We start from the raw sequence: 10,753 nt of genomic DNA, 5'->3' as shown, positions 1-10,753 counted from the left end.
ATTGTACTCTGTAGACCACATGTATAAACAAATACACTCATGGGAAAGTCATCCTATGGAATAGCCAATTGCTGTACACATTGATGAATGAAAGTTTTATGAAGCTCAATATATGCTCACTGGTGTTTTTGTTAACAATGCACTCATGTTTGTACAGTGTGTCAAAGAGGGAACTATTTGTTTAGTAAAGTTCATGGAAGTCCACTGGCAGTTCTTTGTGGTTTGTTGTGTAAAATGTTATGTAAAATGATTTTGTTATGACGTATATCGCCATACAGTGAGAGTGCAGTGACAACGCGTTTAAAGAAAAAGCCATAAAATACTCAACAGTAGTTGTCTCCCTTGTTAATATGTTCCAAGATCGCCGGAATCAGGTAGAGGGACTTCGCAGCCTTTTGTCGTCAGCAAATATTTAGGAAGGCATCCCGAAACCTCTTTATTTCTAATCAAGTGTTGGTGTCGCGGATCACCCCAGTGTCGCGGGACGCACGCTCGCAACTGCTCACACCTGGCACGAACACACACCCACTCAGACAGAGGCGGGACACGACGTACCTAGCGAACCTAGCGACCACAACAAAGACGAAATAAACGGTACAAATAATAAGTTAATCCAGGTAGACAAAAAAAATGAAAAAATGGGAAAACACACATAGACATACACAAGAAAACAGAGAACTACCCTCACGCACAAGTAAGAGATAATGAGAGACGTTAGTAAGGGAGATAATTAAAAAAAAACTAAGCACCCGCACACACTGCAGCACAGTAAGAGTTCTTGCCCCGAGGCCTTCAGGCATAACGTTAAATATAGAACACCGAAATCTCTGTTTAACAGTGTCTCCTTCGGTTTCTGTGGCTTAATGCACACTTCACTGTCCCTTTGATGGACCACAGTCCGAGCTGCCTCCTTGACCACACAATGCAGGACCGAACGACGAAGTCGACGGAATGAAGAAACGAAGAGAGGACGAAACATAGAACAGTCGAGACTCCGAATGAGATGATGAAATGAAGAAATGCAGCGACGACAAACACAAGAACAAGCACAAAATCGACAATAAATATTACACGAAGAATAAGAATGTAAGAAGAATAAGATGAAGATGAAAAGCCTATGGAGAAAACAAAAGAACAACTGTCACTAGGGGCTTTAGCATGAAACAAATAACTTCCCCCGCCAGACCCACCTATAGCTATGACAGTATACTCTATTACAGACTAGCAGAAAAAGTTTTAACTCTAGCACAGAGCAAATAAAGACTCGAACTTACACATATCCACGCACTCAAGCAGACGACGCATGACGTAGCATGGGCATGACGTCAGGCGTTGCTACACTCAGCAAAAAAAAAAAAGGCCTCGACCCCCGCGACCCGGGTAAAAATAGCCTGGAGTATGACGTCAAACGTCGTCTGCTGTCAGCCTTTCTATCACGCGCTGAGACACAGGCACAGAAACATGGCTGACACGCGACAGATGGCATGTGAGCTTTCACACAGGCGTTCTGTCTGTACGTACACGATGCCTGTATGTAGAACCAGTCATCACCGCAACTCATTCATTCCACGTGCCATTCGCTTGATCAACTCTACTGGCCGCCATCTTGTACTAGCCTGGGGTGACCTGGGGTCACCCACTGTATTTGCTGCTGTTAGCAATGAGAGTGTGTGCGTGTCTGAGTGAGAAAAGAAAGTAAATGTGTGAAAGAGAGACTATTTCAAGATCTACATCTATAGAATTTCTTTAATATAAATTATTTGCATATACAGCTGCTAGTTCGACTACCACTCTCTTGAATTGAAGCTGGTCATAAATAAAGTTCTATTACAAATACAGCAGGTTCCCTTACGTTGAACAACACTAATAAAAAACAGGAAAATGAAATTAAACACTAAGCGTGACATTGACAGACTGTGACACACATCCAGCAAATTAAAGGTAATCAGAATGCCAGAAGAAATATGCAAGTAATAAAAATTAAACGTTAGAATTCCGTTATAAAAAATTCGGTAACATCTCCATTTCAACGTCCACTAAAAGCCAAAAGAGAAATAAATAAATACTAACGGTAACAGTCAGTCCCGGTGACTTTATTATCCACGGTCTTGTTTCAAAAAGAAACAAAATTTTTCATCCTCGCCTCCACCTAACTGTTATAAGAGCAACCTTTCCAGAAAAGAACGAATCCACTCGCCCATGAAAAGCGGTCAGTTGCATCATCTGGTAATTTCGTAATGTACTGTAATATCTACCTCATCACTTTGTGGTAAAGTACTCTTTCATTTCTGTTAAACAAGTAAACACTGGCTGTTTTAAGAGGGGTTTGATATTTATCTTCGAAGCGAATGTGTCAATAAAGCATTTTCAGTGACACAAAGGTTTTTTCAACAAAATATTTAAAAATCGTTAAAATTGTCCATAATAACTTCCAGCCTCTTTTTATAGAGGACAGCAAAAAAAAAAAAAAAAATTTTTGTCAAGTTACAGTCGCTGAGTGTGCAAAAGTATGTGTGTGTGGTGTATAGCGAAATATGGCGTGCTTTCAAGATTGTGTGTGGATTCTTTTAACCTAAAAAAATCCTGTTTTAGATTCTCCATTTTTAAGCGGTTTTTCAATAAGCAAACAGTCGCGTCCTTCTGGTGAAATTATGTGACTATTTACCTACGTGCACACGCCCTTTCCCCAGAAAAAATGAGATTTTTAAAAAATGCATCATGTGTCCATCGACGCGATAAAAAGGACTCTGGTAGATGTTCCAGCAACATCCAGTCAGGACTCGAAACACCGTCACTCTCACCTGAACCTCCATCCTTATACACTGCTGTCAAGTTAAGGTGAATCTGTTTAGCGATACACACTAGTTAAGCACCTGTGTTACTCGTTTTTTGACACTTTCTACGCCACCTTAGGGATTGTGATTTTTGACAATTTGCAGTGTGTTATTTAAAAAAAAGCAATGGATTACTAAATATTTCCTAAACGAAAAGTATTAAATTATATTATAATTCATTTAATGTGCTGCTATTTTAATCTAACGTTGATTTCCAGTTGTTACCCGTGCGAAATTCTGCAATCAGAACAGATGTTTTTACTTAGTACATGTATTAGTATACCTCTGACTACTTTATCACACTTCTATTTTGCACTTCTTCTTTTGTCGATTTTCTATTTTTTATGAAAATGTTTCGTAACGTTTTTTTTCAAACGTTTTCTTGAGAAATGTATTAAATTCCTTTTTATAAATTGTTTCAGTCGATTGATCGGGCCCTATAGATATCTCAAGAGGACGAGTTTGCACCTGACAAGAAAACATGACTTCAGACCAAAGTCTAGAAGACGCTGCTCATTTAATCATGAAAGTAGCTTATCCCTTGTTGTTGATACTTGGAACTTTTGGCAATATTATGACCATTATCATATTTTGTCGAATGAGCGATTACTCAGCAATGTCAACCTATTGCATTGCACTGGCCATCTCTGATCTGATGTATCTTTATTTTGGATGGATGAGTTACATCTGGCTACAGTATCAGTTCCGCGTCTTTATTCTGTGTTTTCACCCCATCATAATCAAATTAGTAGTTGCTGCTGACTTTGTGAGCAGTACTTTGACAGCGTGGTATATGGTTGCCATGACGATGCAAAGAGCTGCTGCAGTCGTGTGGCCTCATCGTGTCAACGTGTTGTGCACGCGCAGTGTATCACGTGTCGTCACGGCCGTTATAACACTCGTCATCATGGCGTCATACTCGCACGTTCTGTACGGTGTTTCTTTAGATGTACTTAGTTGCAACAATTCATCTTGCGACACCTGTACATATGGAAGTATTAACGAGAAGTATCTATACTTTTACGCTAACATTTGGACATGGGTCGATCTGATAGTTCACTGGCTCCATTTGTGTTTCTGCTGGTGTCTAACATTGTTCTTGTGAGATCGGTGCTTACATCGGCGAGAAACGTACGTCACAGTCTAGCAGTCGGTCAGTCGATGCACGTCACTGCACGCGAGAAAAAAGCCTCTTCATTGTCGGTGATGTTGATAATTTTGTCCCTCACATTCCTCGTCCTCACTGGTCCTTGTCGTGTGTATTTGATTGTAAACCCTTCAGTTAATGTTAACGTGGCGATGTTAGACATCGGTATTAGCGAACTGATTTTCTTCATATTGTCCCTACTCGTTACTACAAATAATACTATAAACTTTTACATATACTGTCTAAGCGGTGCGAAGTTCAGAAGGGAAGTCAGGCGACTTTTTTGTGGTGCATCTGACAAATTGTTGCGGCCATGAATATGTAAAATTTTAGTTGAAACAACAAGCAGCTCTGTTGCACGGCGACTAAGAAAATAATATAACTGTACATGAGATACGTACGTATGAATGATATATATATTTATTTATTTATTAATATTTCTTAGATTACGATTCTAGCAAACTGGCGATACTTTAAAACATCTGCAAACTGAACAGACTGTAGGCCATTTGTCAAGAAATAAAACACAAGCTGTTTTGCAGATTGTAGTAGTGTTTTTCATGCCATTCGACCCTTTAATTTTGTTCCTCTTCTCTGCCCTTATTTTTGTCCCATTATTTATTGTGTGTGTGTGTGTGTGTGCAGAATATAGACTGGTGTTGATACTTATAGTTAGCAATAACATTCAATAATTTATACAATAATTGAGAGAGAGCTAAAACGTACTTAGTCGCAAGCGCACTCCCCTCTCCTCCCTACACACACACACAGAGAGAAATATTGCCATGATTATGAAGGAACACTGAGGATTTAGTGTGTGAAAGAAACGTTAAGAGAAACCGATTACAGTAGATGTTTCAGAAAGAAATTTCCGGTCGAGGCTAGAAAACGTGTAGCGTTGTCCTCCCTTCGGAGAGACAGAGGCAGGGCAGTCAAGATAGTAGGATCCAGTGAAGAAGAATGATCTGAGTTCGAAACTCTCTCTCGTCTGATAGTGTGACAGTGAGAAAATTAGAGTGAGCAGTGTCCAGCCAGGCTTTCAGGGCATTGCGAGCAACGAAGCCAAGATTACACACACTCAGACGCGTAACAACACAGTCTAATATAAACAGACATGCATGCAAACACTCTTACATTTGCTTATTTCAGATCGTTTCTTTATTTCATACACTTTTTTTCTTTTATTTGTTTCATTCTTCTTTTTTTTTCCTTATATGAGAACCGTTTGCTCCCCTATCCTTGGTTGAGTCTGCAGGAGTTGTGAACGGAGTTTCTCGTTAATGTTACATCGTTCACTCAGCGGCCTGAGACTAGCATATAGTTGAGTCGCACTGTCATTTATGCAATTTAGTGTACACTTTATATATAGGCAAATTTTATCTTTGACCAACGCGTGTACTAACAAGGCACAGGCACATCAAGCAGAGAAGCGAAGCTAATAATGACGCCATCACGAACTCATGTGTTCCAGGGGATGCAGACTGCCCCGTATGTGTGACCCCTGTCGGTAACTCAGAACACTCAAAACTTTGAATTAAGATTTTAATTGGTGCTCAAGCTTCACGCACTTTGTCTATACATGAACATGTACAAACGAGAGAATTTGTACCATTAAGCTCAAGTAAGCGCTATTCCATGCCAAAATGAAAAAAGTAACACCTTAGGTCAGATGCGGCCGCGGGCCATGACGCGGTGCCATCCGTTCTGCCCAGTGTTGAGTAATAGAAGAAGACAAAAACACTAAGAATTTTTCGTATAAGTATAAGCAGCAATTCGGTAACATCTCCATGTAAACGTCCTTTAAAAGCCAACTGAGAAAGAAATAAATACTAACGCTGTACAGTCAGTCCTGGCGCCTTTATTATCCCGGTCTTGATACAAAAGGAAACATACTCGTTCATCTTCGCCTCCACCAACTGTTAAATGGGTAACCTTTCGGGAAAAGACCGAAATATCCATTCGCAGTTGCATCATGTGGTCATTGCGTATTGTACTGTAATGTCTATTAAAAAACTCTTTAATTTACCTTAAACAAGTAAATACTGGCAGTTTTAACAGGGATAATTATCTTTGCAGGTAGCTAAATGCATGAGTCAACAAAACATTTTCAGCGACTTAAAGGAATATGTAGAATATAAAAAATTCGATAAAAATGTCCATAACAATTTCCGGCCTCTTTCTACAGAGGGACAGCGAGGACGGAGTTAATATTTGTTAGGTTAAGCGTATTTGTGTGGCAGGGGAGGGTTTTTAACGGAATTTTGCGTGTATACACAACTGTGAGTGTGATTCATCTGAACTAAAATCATGTTTGGTTTCTCCTTTTAATCAGTTTTTAACTAAGCAAACATTCGCGTCTTTCTGTTAAAATTATGTGACTATTTACCTTTGTGTGCACACGCCTTTTCCCCAGAAATAAAAAGACTTTTTTTAAAATGCATTACGTGTCCTTAGTGGCTATAAAAGGGACTCTGGTGGATGTCTTAGCAACATACAGTCTGGACTCGGAGCACTGTCACTCTCACCTGAACATCCACCCTTGTACAATGCTACCAAGGTAAGGTGAATCTGTTTAGTGATACACATTAGTTAAACACCTCTTTTACTCTGGTTTTGTTGTTGTTTTTTTTGTTTTGTTTTTGTTTTTGGTTTTTTGTGAACTTCAACGTCCTCGTTAATGTTACCTTCGGGATTGTGAGTTATTCAATTCAAGGTATGTTATTTTAAAAAAAGGCTTTATGATTCAAAATAGACCCCAGCAAAAAACAAATTATAATTCCATTCCATGAATCAAGTTTATTTCAAGTTGTTACTCACACGGAATTCTTCAATCTTTTTACTTACGGTATTAGTATACCTCTGACTACATTTATCAAACTACTCTTTTGCACTTATTTAACCTTTTTTTATTTTTCAGTTAATCATTTTTCTATAGACACTACACTTGTCTTGCTTAGAAAAATCCTTAAATTCTTTTTATTATTAACTGTTTCAGTCAGTTGATCGGACCTTATACACACGATCAAGAGGACGAGTTTGCACCTGACAAGAAAACATGACTTCAGACCAAAGTTTCAAAGACGCTGTTCTTTTAATGACGAAAGTAGCTTATCCCGTGTTGTTAATACTTGGAACTTTTGGCAACATTATGACCATTATCATATTTTGTCGAATGAGCGATTACTCAGCAATGTCAACCTATTGCATTGCACTGGCCATCTCTGATATGACTTATCTTTATTTTGGATGGATTAGTCCAATCTGGCTACAGTATCAGTTCCACGTCTTTATTCTGTGTTTCCATCCCATCATAATGAAATTATTAGCTATTGTAGACTTTGCGAGCGGTACTTTGACAGCGTGGTATATGGTTGCCATGACGATGCATAGAGCTGCAGCAGTCGTGTGGCCTCATCGTGTCAACGTGTTGTGCACGCGCAGAGTATCACGTGTCGTCACGGCCGTTATAACACTCGTCATCATGGCGTCATACTCGCACGTTCTGTACGGTTTTTCTTTAGATGTACTTAGTTGCAACAATTCATCTTGCGACACCTGTACATATGGAAGTATTAACGAGAAGTATCTACACTTTTACGTTATTATTTGGACATGGGTCGATCTGATAGTTGGTTCACTGGCTCCATTTGTGTTTCTGCTGGTGTCTAACATTGTTCTTGTGAGATCGGTGCTGATATCGGCGAGAAACGTACGTCACAGTCTAGCAGTCGGTCAGTCGATGCACGTCACTGCACGCGAGAAAAAAGCCTCTTCATTGTCGTGATGTTGATAAGCTTGTCCCTCACATTTCTGGTCCTCACTGGTCCTTGTCGTGTGTATTTGATTGTAAACCCTAAAGTTCATGCTGATGTGGCGATGTTACACATCAGTATTAGCGAACTGATTTTCTTCATATTAATCCTACTCGTAGCTACCAATAGTTCTATAAACTTCTACATATACTGTCTAAGCGGTGCGAAGTTCAGAAGGGAAGTCAGGCGACTTTTTTGTGGTCCGTTTGACGAAAACGTTGCGGTCATAAAAATGGAAAATTTTAGCTGAAACAAAAAACACGGCGAATAACAGAATAATATAACTTTACATGATATACGTACGTATGAGTAATAGGTATGTATTTTTCTTTACATTTCTTACATTTACGACCTTTGCAAACTGAATTTTGTGTTTATAATTCTGTTAATAGCAAATTGTTTGCATAATGATTTAATTTCCTAGTCTGTAATAATGTTTCATCATGCTGGTAGTAGGATTTTAGTTTCAGTACTAGAATGTTGAAAAAAAATGAAAAAAGAAAAGGGAAACTGATCTTCCACCAACACAACAGGTGTACACATGGTATAAATCCATTGCACTTAAAAAAAACACACTAGCGGAACATATTGATGTGAAGTGTAATTTAATAATGTTAGAATAAAAAAGAGACTTATTTGTTCACACCAAGAACAGCAAACGATAGAGCGAGAAACTGAAGTGCTTTCATCAACATCCGGGACACTGCCACTGAGAGCTGATGGCTGGTAAAGTACACTCAGAATGTGGACTTGGTCACAGACTGAGGGAAACCTTACTATGTGACCTTACTTTATGTCGCTAAATAAACGGACTGAACATAAACTTGAATAGTAGTTGCCGTGATAAGTCCTGCAAAATGGTTCACTTTTTATGATTTTGTTGATGATATCTGCAAGATTATAATCTCCACGTAATCATGTGTTAATTATAATCACTTCTTTTTAGCCGATTTTCCGGAGCTTTTGTCTTCTTTTGCCCAATTAAATTGAGTGTCATACTTCTTTTTGGGGAAACAAAGCTCAAACCAATATAAATATTTTCATGCTGAACCGATGAAATGCAGCTTCATGTATTCACCACAACAATGTCGTTTGCTGGAGGAAGCGCGTGATGGAGGACTGTTGTGATCCCAATTACCTAATTACTACACCTGGATCTCTGTACTTTTGGTGAATCTCTTCATTGTATGTGGATTTCTGTGTTGATGGTGATCTCTTCCATGCTTGTGGATCTCTTTATGTTGCATATGGATCTGTGATTGTTGTTAGACCGTTGATACCGGACTGTTTGGAGACTAGTCTACTACTTGTAGTGTGGATGATAACAAGTATGCTGAAAGTAAATGCCTGCTTAAAGCACTTGTTTTCGTTTGGTAAGATGGTAGATAAACTTGTTTGAGCAACACAAAGCTCTCTTGGTAATCTTGGTAGCTGCTTGTGTCATCGGCGATCGTGTCGTCTTTTTTGTACTGGGTCGATTTGACTTTCGGTGTTGGGAAGATATGGTCATTAGGAGTAGGGGTACGATTTGACAAAAGGCGGGTAGTCGATATGCTTTTGGTCAAAATGACCGAGGACCCAATAAACAAGCAATGCTTTTTTTCAAAATGTTCTTATTTTATTTTCATTTTGTTTTCTACAGTAATTGATAATATAGCGTTAATGGTCGGCTAGAAGCGGTCTACTAAAATGTAAGCAAATTTTTGTTCAACACATAACTTATGCAAAAATGTAATACTAGAGTATAAACTGTGGATCGTGAGTCAGGCTGCGAGGTAGTCGTAATAGAAATAATGTTTACATAGCGAGATTCGTCCGTGAAAATAAATTGGGTGGTATCAAAAAGGAGGTCTCAATACGACAGTTCTTAATGTACCAATATCTGGACGGTGCTTGTCTTAAAAGAGAAATTTGTTTTTTAACGAAGCCTTGTTTGCTACGGCTGTGTGCGCGCGATTGCATATCTTGTGTGACCCACTCTTGACAAGAGAGCTGCAGTATGATGACAACCTTGACATACAACCAGGTGCTGAATAAAAAGCGTCACAACTTCTGACCTTATCAAAACAACACCCCCTGATGGGCTCGGGAGACTGAAAGCCATTTGTCACAAAATAAAACACAAAGGCTGTTTTGCAGATTTCGGTGTTTTTGTGTCATACCATTTGACCCCTGCATTTTAACCCACCCACACCCTAACACACACTTTCATCATTTTTCTGCACAACATAACTTGGTGACATTACATACAGTTAGTAATGACTTTCAATAACTTTTACAATAATTGAGAGAGGGAGACAGAGAGCGCTTGAACGTATCTACGCGCGTGCATACACTCACACACAAACAAACTGGAAAAAATTAGTACAATTGTTGATAAAATATATGGCATCTAGTTTGTTTCGAAACCACGCCTTTCACATTAACATATTTGATGAAAGAAAGTCGGGATTCATCACTCTCTTAGCGACTTCACTCATGGACGTGAATATATAAGCAACAAATAAATTAACTGGGAGAACGTGTCGAATCAGCATGAAAATACAATTCGCAATGGTTTGAAATTTATTTTTATTGCTTTTACTCCCTAACTTATATAGTAGTAGTCAGTAAAGAAATATTAACAATGTAGAAAAGTCGGTCATCCAGAGAATGGCTTTCATTGGCAACTTAGCTTAAGTTGGCAAAACACTATTGTCAGTCTATCATTTAACACAATATTTTACAAATGAAGAATGATCGTTTTAACAGTAGTTCGTTAAAAATGATATTAGACAGTTTCTCGTCATGCTCAGTGCAAGAACCATGACGAGTATATCAGTGGTCTGTATTGCTAAGGGAAATAACTTCGTCACATGCTAAAGCATGGCGCATAAGGGGAGCTAACAATACAAAAGTAAATAGCCAAGTGGCTTGGGCACTGTTCGATATTTGTGTGGACCTTCTGCCAAGCGGTGCTC

The sequence above is a fragment of the Pomacea canaliculata genome, linkage group LG13 (assembly GCF_003073045.1).
Source record: "Pomacea canaliculata isolate SZHN2017 linkage group LG13, ASM307304v1, whole genome shotgun sequence".
Taxonomy (NCBI): domain Eukaryota; kingdom Metazoa; phylum Mollusca; class Gastropoda; order Architaenioglossa; family Ampullariidae; genus Pomacea; species Pomacea canaliculata.
The sequence above is the reverse complement of the archived record's forward strand: the minus strand, read 5'-3'. Positions refer to the sequence as shown.